Here is a 17,577-nt window from a genome sequence, read left to right as displayed (position 1 = left end):
AAATTCTGAACATTTTCCTCTTCTCCTTTCCTTTCACCTTCCCTCTCTCCACGCACAGCAAAGATCCAGGTCGGGGGAAGCACCCCTTGGTGCTTTGGTGGTTTAGGATTCCCCCTCCTGGGGCAGGACAGCCCCGGAGCTCAGAGCTGGAGCTGGCGATGAGAAGCCAGGAGACACCGGGTGTCCCATGTGCCCCACGCTCCAGCCTCCAGCTCCTACCACGCCCTGGGATTATTCCAAAGGGGCGGGGCTGCCGTCCAGCTGCAACTCAGAGCCCAGTGGACGAGTCCATCAGGATATTTAGGACAGAGAACAAATGGGTAATAATAAAAACAATAACAATAATAATGATGATGGTGGGAGACACGAAGAACTCGCCCATCACTGGTGGCCACGCACTGGCTGATCACAGAACCTCCCGCTTTCTCAGTTCCATGGGACATGAACAAAACTGGGAATGGAAATTAAATGGCTCCTTAATGAACCTGCTTATTTTTGGGGCAGAACAGCAAAGATTCCTCAGCAGCACCATCAGCTTTAAATCCCCCCTGAATACCCTGTAACCTCCAGTATGGCAGGTCCTTGGCTGAGTGCTGTGGTACTTAATACACAAGGATCTATTTGCTAAGATGTGAGCGGGTACTGAAGGGAATAAAAACCATCTGGGAGAGTTGGGATGTGAGCATGGAAGTGGCTCAGGAGGATGAGAACACAGTGAACACAACAAAACAGAGCCTGGTGGAAGAGAATCCCAGTAATTAATAGGATGTGATGTAAACTTGATTGATTTCAGTGCATATTTACTGCACTGTTCACCAGTGATTTATCTTAATTTTATATTAATCATTAATATATTCAGCTTGACCAGAGAAGTATTATTTTCATTACTCACCATAAAGGAGAACTTTTTCCAAAGGAAAGCTGATTTTACACATAATCCATCATTTGAAATTAGCCCAGCATTCCTGCCTTTTGCAGATACAATTAGTGGTAAACTCCCTCTTCTTGCAACCTGTGGCATCAGCTACAGATGCTCAGCCCACAGGGGAGGTTCAAATTGGATATTAGGGAAAATTTCTGCACTGAGATATCATCAAGCACTGAACAGGCTGCCCTGGGCAGGGGGGAAGTCACCATCCCTGGAAATATTTGAAAGCTCTGTGGATGTGGCACTTGGGGACACTGGTTAGTGGTGGCCTCGACAGTGCTGGGAGAATGGCCAGACTGGATGATCTTGGAGGGCTATTCCAACCTAAATCGTTCCACGATTCTATGAAAAATTCCCTTGAAAGCCAGTACTTATTAGCAGTGTGTAAAATATCCCCTTTGCCCCCCGATGTCCCTGTGTTCGGTTAATGATCCGGATCAATGGTTCAGAAGCAGCTGAACTGCACTAACATTTCCCTCTCTATAATTAAAAGGAAAAGGAAGTTGTGTGGCTGAGCAGGCCAGCATGGGTGGCAGGTGCTAAAGCTGCTCTGGGGAGAGCAGGGACCCTCCTCATGTCTAACTGTGAACAGAGAAAACAAGAGATGCATTTCTGCCTTCAGCAGGGCCAGGAGTTCGGGGGATCTTTCCCGTTAGAGAAAAAATGTGCTCGAAGCTCTGTCATTGCCTGAGTACTCTGGTATTTCAAACACCACTTCTGGAGCCACTCAGGGCTCAGGAAGTTCAGAGGACAATAAAACCACACCTATTCCTGCCAGCCGAAGGGCTCAGCCCATAAACAGCACCAAGGCAGAGTGCTGCCTGCAGGGAACTATGGAGTCAGTGAATCTAGTCAAAATATTAGAACTAAAGTGGTGATTCCTCCCTCCCCCCCAATAACTAAAATGATGTACAGGATATTTTTGTGCCATTGCTTGCACTTGTTCCTGGAATAAGCAAACAGTGTTTGATCCTCCATTAAGGAGCAAAACAAGAGAGTAGAAAGCTATTCATGCTGCAGCACAAAGAGTTTCAAGCAGGTTTTTAATATTAAAAATGATTCCGTTAAATTTGCAAGGTGTCCGCCCAGTAATTAAGCCCAGAGAGACCAGCTTCTACCAAACGTAAATATTAGCAAGTGCACAAAACTGAATGCTAAAAGGTGATTTGGCCCTTTCTGAGGAACACTGGGGTTTATTAATAATGCCAAAAATGGTCAAGTTTGGGCAATATCACTCTCTGCTCACAGTCAAACATCTTGGCTTCATGGAGTTGGAAACTTTCCTTTAAAATACTGAATATTGATCATGTTTTTACTGTAAAAAGGCAACAGTTAACCCTTGATTTTCCATTCTCTTCAATGCTGCCCTGCAGTGACTTTAGACATGAGCAAACCTAAGCCTTTCCTAAAGGAGGGGTTAACAGATTGAGCTCAGGATGGTTCCACCTGAATCCAGCTCAAAGGCTTGAACTGCACTTAGCAGAGGGTGTTAATAGATAGCAATATTCAGAAGTGAACCAATTTTTTACTTCTAGACGGAAAAAAAAAATCTTGAAAATGGAGAAAAAACATTAAGCAGGAAAATAGCTTTCCTGTTTCAAAATAGTTATTTCCAGATAGGACAAAGGCAAGTAGATATGTCTGCATGCAAATTCTAAAAGACTCTCAGGAAAGAATGATGTTCAGCTTGAGAACAGATGAAAAACTTGAAGTTTCCTATTTTCAGAAGACTATTCCTTTTTAACCATGAGTCACCAGACCACAGTCTGTCAAACTGGCCTTCAATCATAAAGAGATCAACTTGCATATTTATAAATTCCTGCTGCAACAGGAATGTCTCCTGATTCCCACTGATTAAAGAATCCCACAACTCCTCTTGGTGATCATTGCCATGCAGTGGCAGGAATTACACGGGTAACTTTCTGTCCTGAGATAGGAACACTTTAACTTTAAAAATTATTTGTATATCCTGAGCATTAAACAAGTGAGTACAACAGAGTGACGGGAGAAGGAGTGGAACAAAATGGAAGTCAGAAATGGTTGGAAAAGGGCTTTTCGGGGCTTGAATTTTCTTTTTTTAACCTATGATCCAGCCTAGCAGTAACTCGTGCTCAATAAAAGTGCCCCAAAGGACTTCACTGCCCCTGCACACAGCAAAATATATTTTACCATACCTCAGGACCCAACCTAATTTCTTTCATGTCACATAAGCACAGTGAAGGAAACAGAAGTGTGGCGTTATTTTATGTGTGACATACCTACCAACACTGGCAATTCCACTAGCAACAGTGAAATTCCAGATGGGAGAGACTGCAGAATTCCTATATCTGCTTCAAATACAGACCATTAAATTAAACATTCAGCTTCCTGTGAGTGCCTCCCTCTCAAACAACAGCCACCGTGTTCCCCTGGGAAAGCTGGGTCCTACAGTCAGCTTGCCACGCTCTCACTGCACAACAGGACCTGGGAATAGCTTTGGAATTCAGCTTCCAGGCAGCCCTTCAGCTGTCAGACAAAGGGACATTCTAGTAGGAGTTACCCCAGCTCCAGAAGGAGCCTCCATAGAAAGGTCACGGTGTCTCAATCCAGTCTTTGACAGCACACTCCAACCTTGCTTAAACTGATTGTCAGCCAAGTCCTGACCACTGGGTTTTCGTTTGCAATTTTCTTCCTACTTTTTTAATGAAAATTCCTTCCCTACCATTGCATTTATAGCAAATTGCTGCAGAGTTTGTTGGCATCACACAATCAACAGCAACAAAAAGAAAATTGAATAGATTTGTTCTGACTTGTGTTGTGAAAACTCCCTGGAATAAAAGCACCAAACATTCCGGGCTCATCTGTGGCAGGTGGGGAGCGTCACTCCGGAAAGGGAACAGATGTCTGGTTACGTAGAAAGAGCATGAGAAACAGGGAATTTTACTGTTATCACTTTCATGTTTGCACAAATGCATTGTGTGCTACATTTCAAGAGATGCAAGGGGTTTCTGAATAACTTTTCCTGTCCTCTGAAATAATCTTGGTTACCGCTTATTTGTCTCCCCGTGGAAGTTTACTACACGTTTGTCTCTACCCGTTTCACACAAACAGCCACGACAAGGATTATTTGATCGAAGGTTTTTGGAGGAGATTTTATAAATCTGTAAGTGACATTAATCTGGATCATCCAAGACCAGTTTCATGGGAAACACAGCAGGTGTGTCACACACCCCTGGGGCTGGGCAGAGGGACATGGCATTGCTGAGCACTGGAATGTCACAGCGGGTGACATTCCATGGAACCTTCATTGAAGATGCAATTCTGCCTGAAGTTCTGAAAACCTGAGGCAATGAAGAGTGGAAGAAGTGTGCTTGAAAAAGCTCAGTGAAGAACAAACCCCTCTCCAAAGTCAGCTCTGTGTTTAAACATCAGTAGTTTAGGCTAAACATTTCAAAACCTGATTTCCTCTACTTTTTAAGTAGTTCCTTTCCTTACTGGGTTTGATTAGGTCCTAAATGTCCTGCAAAAGCTGTGCATGGCATTTTTTGGGTATTTGTGACCTCTCTCAGGAGAAGTATTACCTCAGAATAGCTTCCTGTAGCCAGTTGAATACTGTGCACAAAGTAGGTTGGTCAGAAAAGCTGGTCAGCATTTCTTAATGACAAATTCTATTCTGGTATGGTCTCTTGTATTGTTATTATTATTTTAGTTTTTGAGCAGCAGCAGCATTTCTGGCAGCAGCACAGGTATTTTGAGCCTTGCAAGAGGATTTTCAGTATGCACAGCAGAACTTCTGTAAATTGTCCAGTGTAACATAGTGCTCTGCTCTGGTGTTCCAGGATTTGCAGCAAGAGAGAAGGAAGAAAGGAGGGTTTAGCCTATTTAAGACTAAGGGAGGGAAGACCTATTCAGACAGGAAAAGAGAAAAGTTCTCAGAAAATCTCCATAACTTACACCTTTCTTTCTCTCCACTGTACCTGCATTTAGAGCCTATAATAAAAGTAATATATTTCCTGACCTGCTCATAAAAATGGATAAAGAAGAAACACTCTCCCAGAGAGCAGGAGTGTGAGCTTAACAAAACAGGAGAAATGCTGTGAGAGATTCAACTTGCGTGTGAAGCCTGTAAAATATTAATTAATCTTGGCTGTCTATACAAAATCCAAACATAATTCGAGACACAGTGGAAGGAAAAACTTCTTTTTGCACCTTGCAACTGTAATATTCAAAATGTTTTCATTGCCCAGGTGGGGAGCAAGCCCTGCCTGGCTAAGTGCCTGTCACAGACAGTTCCCCTCAGCAACACAAAATTCCTGCCCTCTCCATACATTTTTTCCGTTCCAGCCTCAGTCAGGAATGCCTGGGTGATTTGGAGAGGCGATTAGGTTGCATTCCTGCTATTACAAGTAAGGGAATCAATACTAATTCACTTAGCTTTATTTTATAAGTGGCTAAAGAGATGTAACATCAGCCTCCAGTGAGGGAGAACACTTCCTGCGTGTGTTGGAATACTAATAGGAATTGGCTCAAGGTAACCACCCAGCAAGAGCTGTTTGCTAAAGCCAATTAGTTATTAATCAGGAGCTTGCTCATTTGAAAATGTCTGACAATTTTAAAGCAGAAGAAAAATACAGCCTGGAGAGTGATAGCAGACCCAGACACTGCTGAAGTCAGGTGAGAAAATAAAAGTATGTAGCATAAATTTCGTAATCTGAAACAGATAGTGAAGAGAATTGCGTGAAAAACAGAACCTTTCCAAACTGAAGAAATTTAAATCTGGTCTGCAAACTGGACTCTTCTCTATTCAACATTTGAACTGAGGGCTTGGATATGCTGCTATGGAATAGGCATGTTACAGGTTACACATTTCAGATCAAAGGGCCAGGGCTGGATGGAAAAATACTCTGCAAAAATATGCACTTCACTTCCTTGGCTTCTTCCCTGAAGGTCTCCAAGGGCTGAACACAAATGCTGAACAACCCTTCCTGGAAACTCTTTGTAGTGGATATAAGCCACTGAGAGAGACAACCTGAGCCACAGGAGAAGGGAACATCCCTCAGCCCCAGCCTCTGAGTTAGGAACGACCTTATTTCTAAATCCATCCAAAATCCACCCTAGTTTAACTGGAGAACAAACTCCTTCAGCACCAATATCCTCTACCAGCAAACTGTGCTGCTGCAGCCCCTGAGCCCTGCACCGGTCCCAAACCAATGAGAGCCCAAGGCAAACCAGGACTTTCAGGCCATTCTGCCTGGCATTCAGCAACACCCTGCTTGCAGTAATGGCCGTTCCCCGCCTCCAGCTGTTCTGCCATACTCTCCCTTCAAACCCACCACTCCCAGTTTTGTTACGGACCTACTGAGGTTTCAGCTGGCTTAAACAATCAAGCTTCCCAGGATAAGAAATCAATAACCATTTAATATTTAAGCAGCTTACAAAGCACAGCTGAACTCTGGATGTGGCAGCAGTGTTCCAGCTACAGGGAATTTCTGCAAAGCCCAATGCCAGGAGCAGTGAGGGATTAGCCTGGATCCTGCTTGTCTCTATTTGAGAGCCCGGCACCTCACTCGCAGAGCAAACACCGCTAACGATGCCCGCCAGTGCTTGCTGCTTCCCCACTGAGTGCATCCTGTTCCAGTCTTGGGGCAGCTCATTGACAACGAGGCCTTAATGGAAAGACAACTCCGAGCCAGGCAGCGCCCCAGTGGGAAGTGCTTCGATCCCTCTGCCCGTAAAGCAGGTACAGGATCAATTATCCCCCAGCAGGGGATCCATGGCTGCTCTGCTCTCCCAGGATATGTTTTGCTGCAGGTCAGCTCCTGAGAATATCTTCCATGACTCTGCAGAAGCAGAGCACTTAAAAGAGAGTTTCTGTGCCAATTGGATAAATGCAGCCAGATGTTATGGACTGGTCGGGAGTTCAGCACTAGGAAACCACAAAATAACACAGAGACTGTACACAACAAACCTTCACTCAGGTATTTCCTTTGGACTCAGAGGTATCACTGCCAGGAAAGAGCTCAAGGAAACAGCTCCACTGACCCCCATTTAAGGGCCTTCTCCTGCATCTACATATTTGCGTTGACACAGAGATAGGAACTGGAAAGCTTCCAAATATGTTTTCACCTCCAGTTAGTAGGTGAGAAGTAATCCCTGCAGGAACAGCTCAAATAAGTATAAATATATATATGAGATCTGTCTGAAAATTTATAATTTAGAAAATTTTAATTAAAATTCAATTTTTAATAAAATAGAGATTTTACAAATTTATAATTTGTAGAGAAATTTGACAGAATAGATCTCTTTTCACATTGAAGGAAGGCTTAAAAGCAAAATAATCCTTTTTTCTAAGCTGTGTGCATACTTTAACAGTGAACACATTAACTTTTAAAGGAAATCAATATTATTTATTCCAAGCCTTTAAGAAGAGGTAAGAAACCTGAAACAAGGATTTTCTGCAGATAAAGACTGTTGGGTCCTTGTAATCCTCAGCTTGCTTTTTTATCCTGAGAAAATGTACTCCTTTGTTGCAGACAGTTGGCTGCTCTAGAGTATCCCTAATCCGTGAGGGGCTGATCAGCAATGGCTGAGTTTGCAACCCTCATTAGGGACGACTTTTGTCATCTACCAGTGCAATGAAGAGATTGCTGCCACACAATGCACTCATCAGTCGGCACTCTCCTTTCCCGGGTGATAATTCTGTTTATTTTCCTACATCTCCGTGTGGCAGGAAACAACTGAATTGAGAAGAAGGAAAACAGGCAACTATGATTCCCTGAGGACTTCTAGGTGTCTCCCCAGTCTGCTTTTGTTCTGTAACTTCTCACTCCCGAGATACTTGGGGGAGAGCTACACAGGGCATGTTCTCTGAGATGCACTCTGCCTATGAAAAAACCCTTCCTTTTTAGGAACTCTTAGTTTTTAAAAATGCTTGATAACTTTCAGCTTTGAGGAGCTCCAGAACCATCTGTGACCGACAGGGGATTGGGCATTCCCTACTAACTGTGCCACAGGATGGATTTTCTGCCACAGGTTGTTAAAAGCCACCCCAGTGACTCCTGTGGGGCTCTGAGGACATGCTGTGGTTTCCCAAGGCAGGGGAAATGGCAGTTTTATTTAGCATTTACAGAAGGTTGGTACCAGCAGTTGTTTACAGGAGCAAATACCCAGTGACAAACAGTTCCTGGAAGAATCCAGCCTCTAACACACATTTTTCAAGGAAGCCAAGCCTGACAGGTTGTCTTTAACCTGGTATCAATCAATAGAACAGCAGCAGCAGCTAATCACACACATTACTGCAAAACACTGGGGAACGGCATTTGGAAAGGCACAGGGATCCAGGAGTTGGGAATTGGCAGAATTCTGCTCACAGACACTGAGTCCAACACCCCCATGATGGGAATAACGAACCAGCAGCAGGGTCCCAGGGAAAGCCCTTGGAGTCACACACTCCAAATTCCACCTATCCCACAGGTAGAAAACAGAGATCCAGGCCTAATTTTATGTTTCTTGCAGAGCAGCCAAAGTCACAATAAAACAGATTAGCTGAGAAATAGCAATAAAACCTCGTTACCTTGATAATGCTGCCTTTCTCACTAGGATTTAAGGGGTGTTACTGCAGGGAGTGTGCAGTAACAGGGACCTGCAGGTTCCAATTACTAATGGAGGCATTACGCTAAGGATAGCTGACTCTCTGGGATGACACACTGGAGGATCCACCTGGCACAGTAAGTTTAGCCAGAGCTCTTAACTACAGGGATTTGCTAGTAAAGTTTTCAGGAGAAAGTATGTCACTATCACATTCACTCGTCAATTACTGCTAACGGAAACAAATAACTTGCTTACTTAAAGTAATTACAAACCTCGTGCTAAGAAACAAAAATTAAGTTAAGCAAGCACAACTCATTTCTTCACCATTTCCCCACTGGCAAAAGAATTAAATTACATTTTGCAATTTTTAGGAATGCTTAGTATAAATCATTGATTTTATCCTAATAACATTACTGAATAGTCTACAATTTTTTCAGGAGTTGCAAACGCTTTCACAGCTCCAGATTCTCCCCACATGAAAAAAGCAAATGAACATATAGAAATAGTTTTACTTGAAACTTCCTTCACATCCCCACCAGCTACAGGAGCATTTTGCAGATGTTTTCTCTTACACAGGTATTTGCCAGCTCTGTCAGCAACCAAACGACAGAGCAGAATGCAAACCTGCCTCAGCATGGTGGACAATTTTCTTTTCCTCTGACCAGAACAGCCTTCCCCGGGGAACATAAAAGAAGAGATTTTTAACAGAGGGCTTCTTTTTTTGCAAGTTATTATTTTCCTATTACCATTAAAAGAACACGATGACCAGGCCTGTGTCTTCTGAAATTCTATCCTTGTTCCCTTTCATTTGATTTCTTTCAGATTTCTTCCTAAACTTTTCTCCTTGATGCCCACCTGGAACTTAAAATGCTTTACTATGCTGTAATGATTCTCTTCAGAAGTTCCTGGTTCCTTAGGAAAGCACAAAGCTGGGCACACACAGGTTGCAGAGAGTCCTCTCACCTCAGCTGCCCATTCTGGAGCAGGTTTGAGCTGATTCAGTGCTCAAAAAATGACAGAGCTGCATACATTTACCCTCTTCCTCCTCCTCCAATAATTTAACTCCTGGGTCATTTAATTACCAACTCTAGCTATATTCTTAAACTTTAGATCAGCCTGTGACCACTTGCACTTGGGTTGGATTTACTGCTGTTAGGATCTGCATTGTTGTGTTTAGCTTTCCAAGATAACTGTGTTGTTTTAGGTTTTTGACACAACACAGACACTGAGATGTCTTTTTGCATCATCTCTCAAGTATCTCAGCTAATCAGCATTTCTGTTTCGTGGTTACAGTCTCCTGGCAACAAAACTTTATCTCAAACTCCCCCTTGTTGTTTTGGAGACCCTGTGCTCAGAGCATGGTACATCTTTTCTTTTTCCAAACACACTCAGTACTTTTCCTTGCTCTCCTTGTGATTACCCATTGCTTGCCTGAAATAAAGCACCAAGAATATGCTAACATTTACACACATACTACTCCTGTTTCTGGTTGTTCCCTTGCATGAGCCATGACTCTGTCACTGAGCAAACCTTCCTTTATAGAAAAAAAGAGGAAAAAGAAAACCCTCAAACCACCAAAAAGGCTTTGGGGGTCAACCGTACTTTTACAAGTATTCACACATCCCAGCTGTCCCAGCCTTACAGGCCTGTGGAAGAGGCTTACAGACTTCAAAAAAGAGATGGTGAGGCTATTTAAGAATATGTTATCTATAAATTCAAACTTTCTAATGCTGACAGCTTCAGGGAGGACACCTGCACCCCCCAGCAAGTCAGAGCAGCCGGTTTCCCCATGTCATTTGGAGCCCTGATTGCCAGGACTCCAATCTTGTCGGTTCAGACTAAAGCAGAGATACCTGGGACCCGGCTCTCTCCCTGTCCAAGGCATTTAACACAACTTAACACACACATTTGTGATTTGACTGGGGGGATGAGCCTCAGCTTCACCTGCACGTCACACCCCCCACACACGTATTTACGTTACAGACCTTTTTTGAGCCCTGTTTCTTCAGACTCTCATGCAGAAATAAATGTATGGGGTTTTTTGTATAAAAGCTAGACAGATAAAGTGAAAGACTTGTATGGCACCAGCAAAGTGGCTTAGGTAGTCATGACAACCACGTCAGTGCTTATAAAACTTCCCTTCTTCTTAATCTTTTCTGCAGTTTAGATAGCACACATGCGAGCTGTAAAAACCAGTATCTGATCTGCAGCAATAAAATGAAAAGTAAAATGTTCACAGCAGCCACCACAGTGAGGCTGAGACACTGACAGTTGTTGGCTGTCATTAACAGCAGTCTTGTCCAGTTCCCAGAGGGGCTCCTCAGTGTCTCCAGGCTTAAGAGAGACCAAGAGCCTTATCCCAGATTTGGGGTGATCAGGGAAGGGAAGGAGGGAGAGGGTTAACGCTGCTTTAAAGGGAAGAAGATCACACACTAAATACACACAAACAGATTAGAAATGTATTCAAATCCCCATGTACTTACTATTTCCTTCATCATCTGATCCCAGAAGGGCTCTGCTGCTCAGCCCTAACTCAAGGGTTCCCACCAACCACCCTTCCTTGAGCAAGAATCAACATCCATCTTTTGCTTTCAATCTTCTATGCTCATTACTTTTTCACCTGATTTTCAATGTGGAAATTTAAAATCCCTCCTGGCCATACCATTCACAGGTGGAAACCAAAGTACACCAGAAATAAATACCCTGCTCCATCCCAGAGAGAAGTAAATGGATTTGCTTCCAGCAAAAAGGGCGTGACTGCTGTCAATAAGACAAATCACCCCCTCTCTAATCAAGTGATAAACTCAGGAAAATTGCAATGCTTTATATACCTAAATCTGCCAAGAATCATGTGCAGCTTCAAAGGGAAAAACCAGGTTGGCATCTGGACTCTAATAACTGAACTTACTTTCATGTACTATTATTGTTAAGAAGTATAATTTACCACGGTAAAAAACAAATAAAAACTTTCTTTTATAATAAAATAATTATAGTCAGCATGCTCATTTCTTTCTTCTTGCTCTCAGCTGTGAGGAGTAATTCCCTGACATCTGTACGAATTCCCCAATTTCATGTGATACTGAACTTACAAGGTCTCCATCAGCAGTCTCAGGCAAACAGCTCCATCTTCTGGGAGGCAGCCCTTCAGTGGCCAGGGAGGGAGCGGTTCCAGCGGCTCATCGTGTCCCTTCTCAGGGGTTTATCAGCAATGTTATCAGTGCAAGATCCTTGGCTCAGGAATCAGTCTCTCTGGGCTGGTTTGCAGTGGCAGAGCTGTTAAAGCAAAGCAGAGGGGCTGAGTAAACAGAGACTTAGTAGCCAATCCACGGCAATAAAAGCATCCCGCAAAACTTTTGGGCACAGCAGAGACATTCCCGAGTATCCCAAATCCACGATTTGTGTAAAACACAAACATCCTTAGGATGATCCCCACCATGAACAAGTTCCATAGTTCCCAACACAGAAATCAGTGATACCACATACAAAAGATTTACCAAGATTAGCACAGCAAATGCCTGACAGCAATTTCCTCCAGCGAGTAAAGACTGGATGTTAGCTACTTGTTCTACAAAGGGAAAAAGTGGTCCTAGGTCCTATCCTTGGGATACTGCATTTAGCAGTGTATAAATGGCAGTTTGGGATGTAAGCTTTGCATGTCTTTCCAACTCAAAAGCCTCCACGTGGTGAATTCTCTCGTCCCTATTAATCTCAAGTTCCACAAAGGCTGGGAATGAGTTCCCTGAGTGATGCTAAGGAGGCTCGTTAGGCAGGAATCAGCGACTTAAAATTGTGCTGTTTCATCAGCTGTGATTTCTGCTTCAAGCATGTAAAGTCTGACTAAAGTCAAATAACCAAATATCTGCATCACCTTCCTGGGAGCATTAATACAAAACTGTTGAGAACTTTCTGTTAATTATATACAAAATCATTATTTTAGTCTTAGGCTTTCAGTCACTTTTATGCAGCTTTTGACAGCACTGGCAAAAACACCTTCATCTTTTGGTTCCTGTCTATTTTGCTCATTAACTACAGAGAGAAGAGCTTAAATTACCTCCAAGGGTAACTGATCTTATTAAATGTCTCCACCTTTTTTTTTCCCCCAGAAAATAATGAGCCTGAAACTAATACAATAAAAGTTCTGTGGCTGATCCCAGGGAGCTGTGCATGGTGTTCTTGGAGTGACCTGGAAGGAAGGGGACTCTTATCAAGCAACAAATGAGGACAAAAAATCATTCTTAGAAAATGTTCAGGACAAAAACCTGTCTGCACCACCACCCTGTAACATTTAGAGGTGAGAGTTCCCTAAGGACATCAATAAGAGGACATTTACCATTCCTTCTGGGTTCTTTGGTTTGTTGGGTTTTTCTAGTTTGGTTGACTGATTTTTCTGGTTTATTTGATTGGGTGTTTTTGGGGGGGATATGTTTTGGGGGCTTTTTTGGTGTTGATTTTTTTCATAATACTGACTTAAAGCCTTGGTGTGTAGTTTCAGTTTAAGTACATTGAAAATACATTGGTTATACATTTAGTACACATTGATTCGTTGGTGAAAAAGAAATCACCCCACATTTCTTTTACAGCAAAGAACCCATCTGAAGATGTCCCCTTGTTTTTCTGATGGTGGAATGTCTGTGAGCAGAACAGAATGGCACCAGATTGGTTTAATCACAGGTGATACCTCATGCTTTTTCTTTTGTTAGGTGAATTGAATGAATTGTGTTATCTCCTAAATCACATGGAATATTTTCTCTCAGTTGGGCCCAGAAGACAAAGATTGAGTCCCTCCTCAAAGCAAGAGGACAAGAGAGCAGCTTCACTCCACAAAAGAATTTCCAGTCCCCATAAAATGTTTTCACCCACTTTTTTTGTTCCTCCCCTTGTCTGCCCCTCCAGCACATAGACAGAGTCAGCGTCAGAGATTTATTTTAGACGTTTGCTCCCCCTTAACCCCTTCTTGAAACTTCTCTCCCAACTTTTGCTGAATTTAGTACAATGCATCTAAAACTTTTCTGGCAGCTCTCACACCCGCAAATTTCAGAAGGATTCTGCCTTTCTCTGAGAGCTCTGCAATTCCTCTTCTACCACAGCAAGCCCACTGTCCAGGAAGTCTAACAGGGCCTCATTTACTGAATCACAAAGTTTTTGCCCAAGGAGCTCCCTGCAGCCCTGCCTGAGCTGCTGCCTCCCTCAGAGAGGTGCCAGGAGCCTGTTGTTCCTGCAGGAAACATGGAGCCGCATCCACCTGGGCTCCACAAGGAATTTCCTGGTGCTTGCCACAGCTGTGCTTCACCCAGTGTCCTACCTGGCCACCACCCTCCTCTGCCACTTGGTACCAACCCAAGTGCTGTGGCACACAGAAGCCCTGGGTTTCTCTAACTCTCTCTACAAAGTCAGGAAGAGGTTGGAACTGCCATCCAAAAATAACTTTGTGCCGAGGTTTCATCAATGAAATCAGAAGATTTGCTGATCCAGACTGTAAAATACAATTTTAGCTCCTCATCCGTGGTGCAGCTTTCTGTAACAGGGATCAACAGGGAAACCCCCACTCCAGCTCCAACATAAGGTCCATAAATAGCCAAGCCCACTAACAAGTACTTCATTAGTGCTCCATGGCAACACTGAAGTGGTTTTGCTGTTCCTACAAGTCCCACAGTTGAGTGAGGAGGCACGATTTGCTTTTTCTCTTTGTCATCCATGAGGGCAAAGAAGATAAGGGAGCCAAAAGAAGAGAATCCCCATCACTACCGGAGCAGCTGCTTTCCTGCCCTGAGGCTCTGTTGTAGTGTTTTCTGGTACCTTTTTACTACACAACTTCTTGGACAAAGCACTCCTGGATGCTGCACTTAAATTATCAGCCTGTGTAATGCTTGGGATGGTGCGGATAAAGAGTGAACAGAAACAGAGTTTTAAAATGACGAATCACCCTGTTCCCAGGGAGGGAAGGCAGAATTCTTTTCCTCTCTCCAAGGCAAAGACTTCAATGAGCTTTCTGTCCCTCCTGGTTTGTGGGATTTGTCCTTGGCCAGGGGTGCCATGGTCAGGGACAGCATCACCTCCAGCCATCACCCACCCCCAGTCGCACTTACAACAAGGTGTGCCAGGCCTGACTGCAAGTTTTCCCTTTTCCAGGGATGTCCCAAGGGAAATTTCTACCTGCCCTGTGCCTGCTGGAGAGAGAATTGCCCAGGGGCCTCTCAGCAAGCTTTGTTCCCTGTGTCCTAGGCAGTGTAAATGACTTGGAGCACACCAAAGCCCTCAGCAGCCACGGAATTGACGCCACCAGGGAGGAAGTACCCACATGTTCAGCACCAACACATCAGGAGGAAATATTTGAGGAGAGCTGAGCCAATGCCCTGCTGAGGAGATCTGCACATGTGTTCCTTCCCCCTCAGCTCCTGCATCTCCTGTACTCAGCAGAAGTTAAAGTCAGGTGAACTACTATGAAAAATAAAAATTCAAATATTTACATTATAATTACAAGTGCTGCGAGGCCTCAGCATCTACCTGGAAAATAAAAATTCATGTTAAACCAAAAAAGGCAGCCGAGCGTTGTTCCTGTCGTGTCAGACCCACCAAATGCCAGGGCTTTGCCCTGGGAAGCACAAGGTGTGTCCTGGAATACCTCAGCAGAAATACCCCATTGACACAAACAAAGGCAGCACCCCACTGGCTCTGAGGCATAGCTGACATATGGTAGATTTTGCCTCATCTGTGAGTCATTTTACTGCCTAGTTTGTTTTTTTCTTTTCAGCAGGACTTCAGAAGAGTGATAATTAATTTTAAAATAACCATGGACTTCTTTTCAACTTTTCCAGACTAACACTGAAGTTCATCCACTGGAGTCAACTGTAATTAGGCACATTTTACCATCTCACTTTCCCAAACTCTAAACACTGTTTTCCTCAGAGGATGAAAAATTTAATCAACTGAAAGGTCCCATGTAGGTTATAATTCCTTTTACTCTCCTCTCAGGAGGATTTGCCTGACCAAAACCTGAAGTGCAAAAAATGCAAGGATTTGGAACAGAAGCCTGAAAGCCCCATCAGGAAATCCCAGAATACCCATACCTATACATGTTCCAAACCATGACTGTTTTATTGACACCTTTACATCAGCACCCAGGGCAGAGTGGGGACCGACAGGAACTTCCTTTTCCCCTTCTCCTCTACCTCATCTCCCCATCAAAAGAGATGAGTATAGAATGAGGGCTTTAAACTTCAAAATACAGGATCTCTGTTGTCAGACACAGAAGAACCACTCAAAAATGAGAAGCTTCAAGCTATCACAAGGCTATTTATAATCATTTGAGGTTATTCGCAGGTTGGCATGGCTGACTCCTGCCTGCAGCCTCCTTCCACACTCATTAAAATCATTGCATTTTGACAGAATTTCAACCAACTGTGCCCCAAACAATTTATGCTTTTCCACAGCAATTTTTAAATTCTGAAACACCTGGCAATAACTAGAGAAACTTTTAGCTGTCTCTCAGGAAAGCTCTTCTAGAGATGGAATAGCAGAGCCTTCCTTGCTATTTCTTTGAGGCAAACTACTGACTAAGAATTCCAACAAGAATACAAAGTGCGGGGCATTAGAAAGAGGCAGAGCAAAAGGCTCACAGCGAGTGACTGCTTTGGGGTTATTGAGGCTCCAGGAGGTTTCAATACCCACTGATTTTTGCAGCTAAAAAAGTAGCTATTGTGTTTCTGGGCAAAATGCTCTCAGTGGTTCCAAGTGATGCACTGGAGGAAAAAATTAATCATGCACAGTTGAATAAGTTTCTTTGAAGGACAGGGATGGCCACGATCTGACCCTCACACAGCCTAGCTCTGGCTCCTTTGTGCTCCTCTAATGGAATGAGGAGCAGAAATGCTGGTGGCTCCTGAGGGCAGTGAGGAGATAAAATCATTCCCTGCCTCAAAGTAGCTCCCAGGAGAACATACCTGGCACAGATCCTCTTGTTATCCTCAGCATTTTCTCTCCTTCCGTTCCATTTCTGAATCTACAAAATGTTTAAGTAAAGCCTGGGGGCAGTTTGCTGCCGAGCTCCAGGTGTTTATTTGCAAATATACTTAGGGCACTTCCCATTCAGTGCTGCTGGAGACTGACCAATAACAAATACAAAAACCTTCCTAAAAGGCAGGGCCAAAGGACCTGAGATCAGTGGCACCACAATAATGATTGGAAAAGAGAAGGAAAAAGGGAAGAACACTGCAGTACGGTCACATTCCCTTGCGCATTCCTACCTGCTTGCTAAACCAAGCTGAAGAGAAGCAGGTCTGGTTTACAATAAGACACTCTAAATAAGGCAATTTCAAATATGGGTTGTTTCACTGCCATTTTGATTATGTGAGAAGTAAATAGCCTGTAAAAGGTATTCTCTCTACCTCCCTTCTGGCTGTGTGTGCACAACCACAGTAGCATGGTCTGAGCCTTCTGGAAGGAACACCACTGCCATGTGATTTAACATTTTATGGGAGAATAGACTTTTTAAACTTAACACAATTTGAGGGCCACTCACATCCCCTGTAACCTTTATATGTACATACATTTCTCCGTGGAAGTACAAATAAAAATCTCTGTGTCAAACAGCACAGTGTCAAAAGACCAGTGAGTCATGTACTATAAACTATAGAGACTCCCAGGAGCTTTGTGGAACTGGAGCAGCAGCAGCATGCGAACAATAAAGCAGAGAAAATACCCAGAATTTGCTTTTCCTGCCCAACCGATTTTGATTATTAAATGGCCACAGTGCAGCTCTCACCTCCTTTTTGTGCTCCCTTCTCATGAGTGTCCTGACACTGAAGGCTGCAAGGCCTTGTGTTTTGAGACTGCTTGGTTACCAAAAGTTTTGATAGCTGTAAGAACCACAGACTTTGCAAGAAAGCAGAGAAATAAATGAATGTGGATCACAGTGGAAACAGGTATTTAAGATTAATTTCTACTTTTCAAAAGCAATTTTTTCTTTAAAAAAAAAAAAGGAAAGAAAAGCGCACATTTCATCGTGTTAGATTTCCACACACCCCCGTTTGTCATGTACCAAAGTGCTGGGGTCAGTTCCTTGTGTCACAAGCACATCCTAA

At 43.4% G+C, this 17,577-nt stretch overlaps 2 long non-coding RNA genes across 3 annotated transcripts in view; one reads left to right on the top strand and one right to left on the bottom strand.

The window, feature by feature from the left end:
• LOC116441650 overlaps positions 1–14,983 on the top strand; it is a 35,994-nt gene extending 21,011 nt beyond the window's left edge. The window contains exons 4-5 of the long non-coding RNA XR_004239206.1: positions 12,601–12,788; positions 13,078–14,983. This is a non-coding gene — a long non-coding RNA (uncharacterized LOC116441650). The remainder of the gene's footprint in view (positions 1–12,600; positions 12,789–13,077) is intronic.
• LOC116441649 overlaps positions 1–17,577 on the bottom strand; it is a 178,983-nt gene that overhangs the window by 12,367 nt on the left and 149,039 nt on the right. For both annotated transcript variants that reach the window (XR_004239205.1, XR_004239204.1), the window contains exon 5: positions 11,587–11,770. This is a non-coding gene — a long non-coding RNA (uncharacterized LOC116441649). The remainder of the gene's footprint in view (positions 1–11,586; positions 11,771–17,577) is intronic.

The sequence above is a fragment of the Corvus moneduloides genome, chromosome 3, assembly GCF_009650955.1.
Source record: "Corvus moneduloides isolate bCorMon1 chromosome 3, bCorMon1.pri, whole genome shotgun sequence".
NCBI classification, from domain to species: domain Eukaryota; kingdom Metazoa; phylum Chordata; class Aves; order Passeriformes; family Corvidae; genus Corvus; species Corvus moneduloides.
This window is presented reverse-complemented; position numbering and strand designations above follow the sequence as displayed.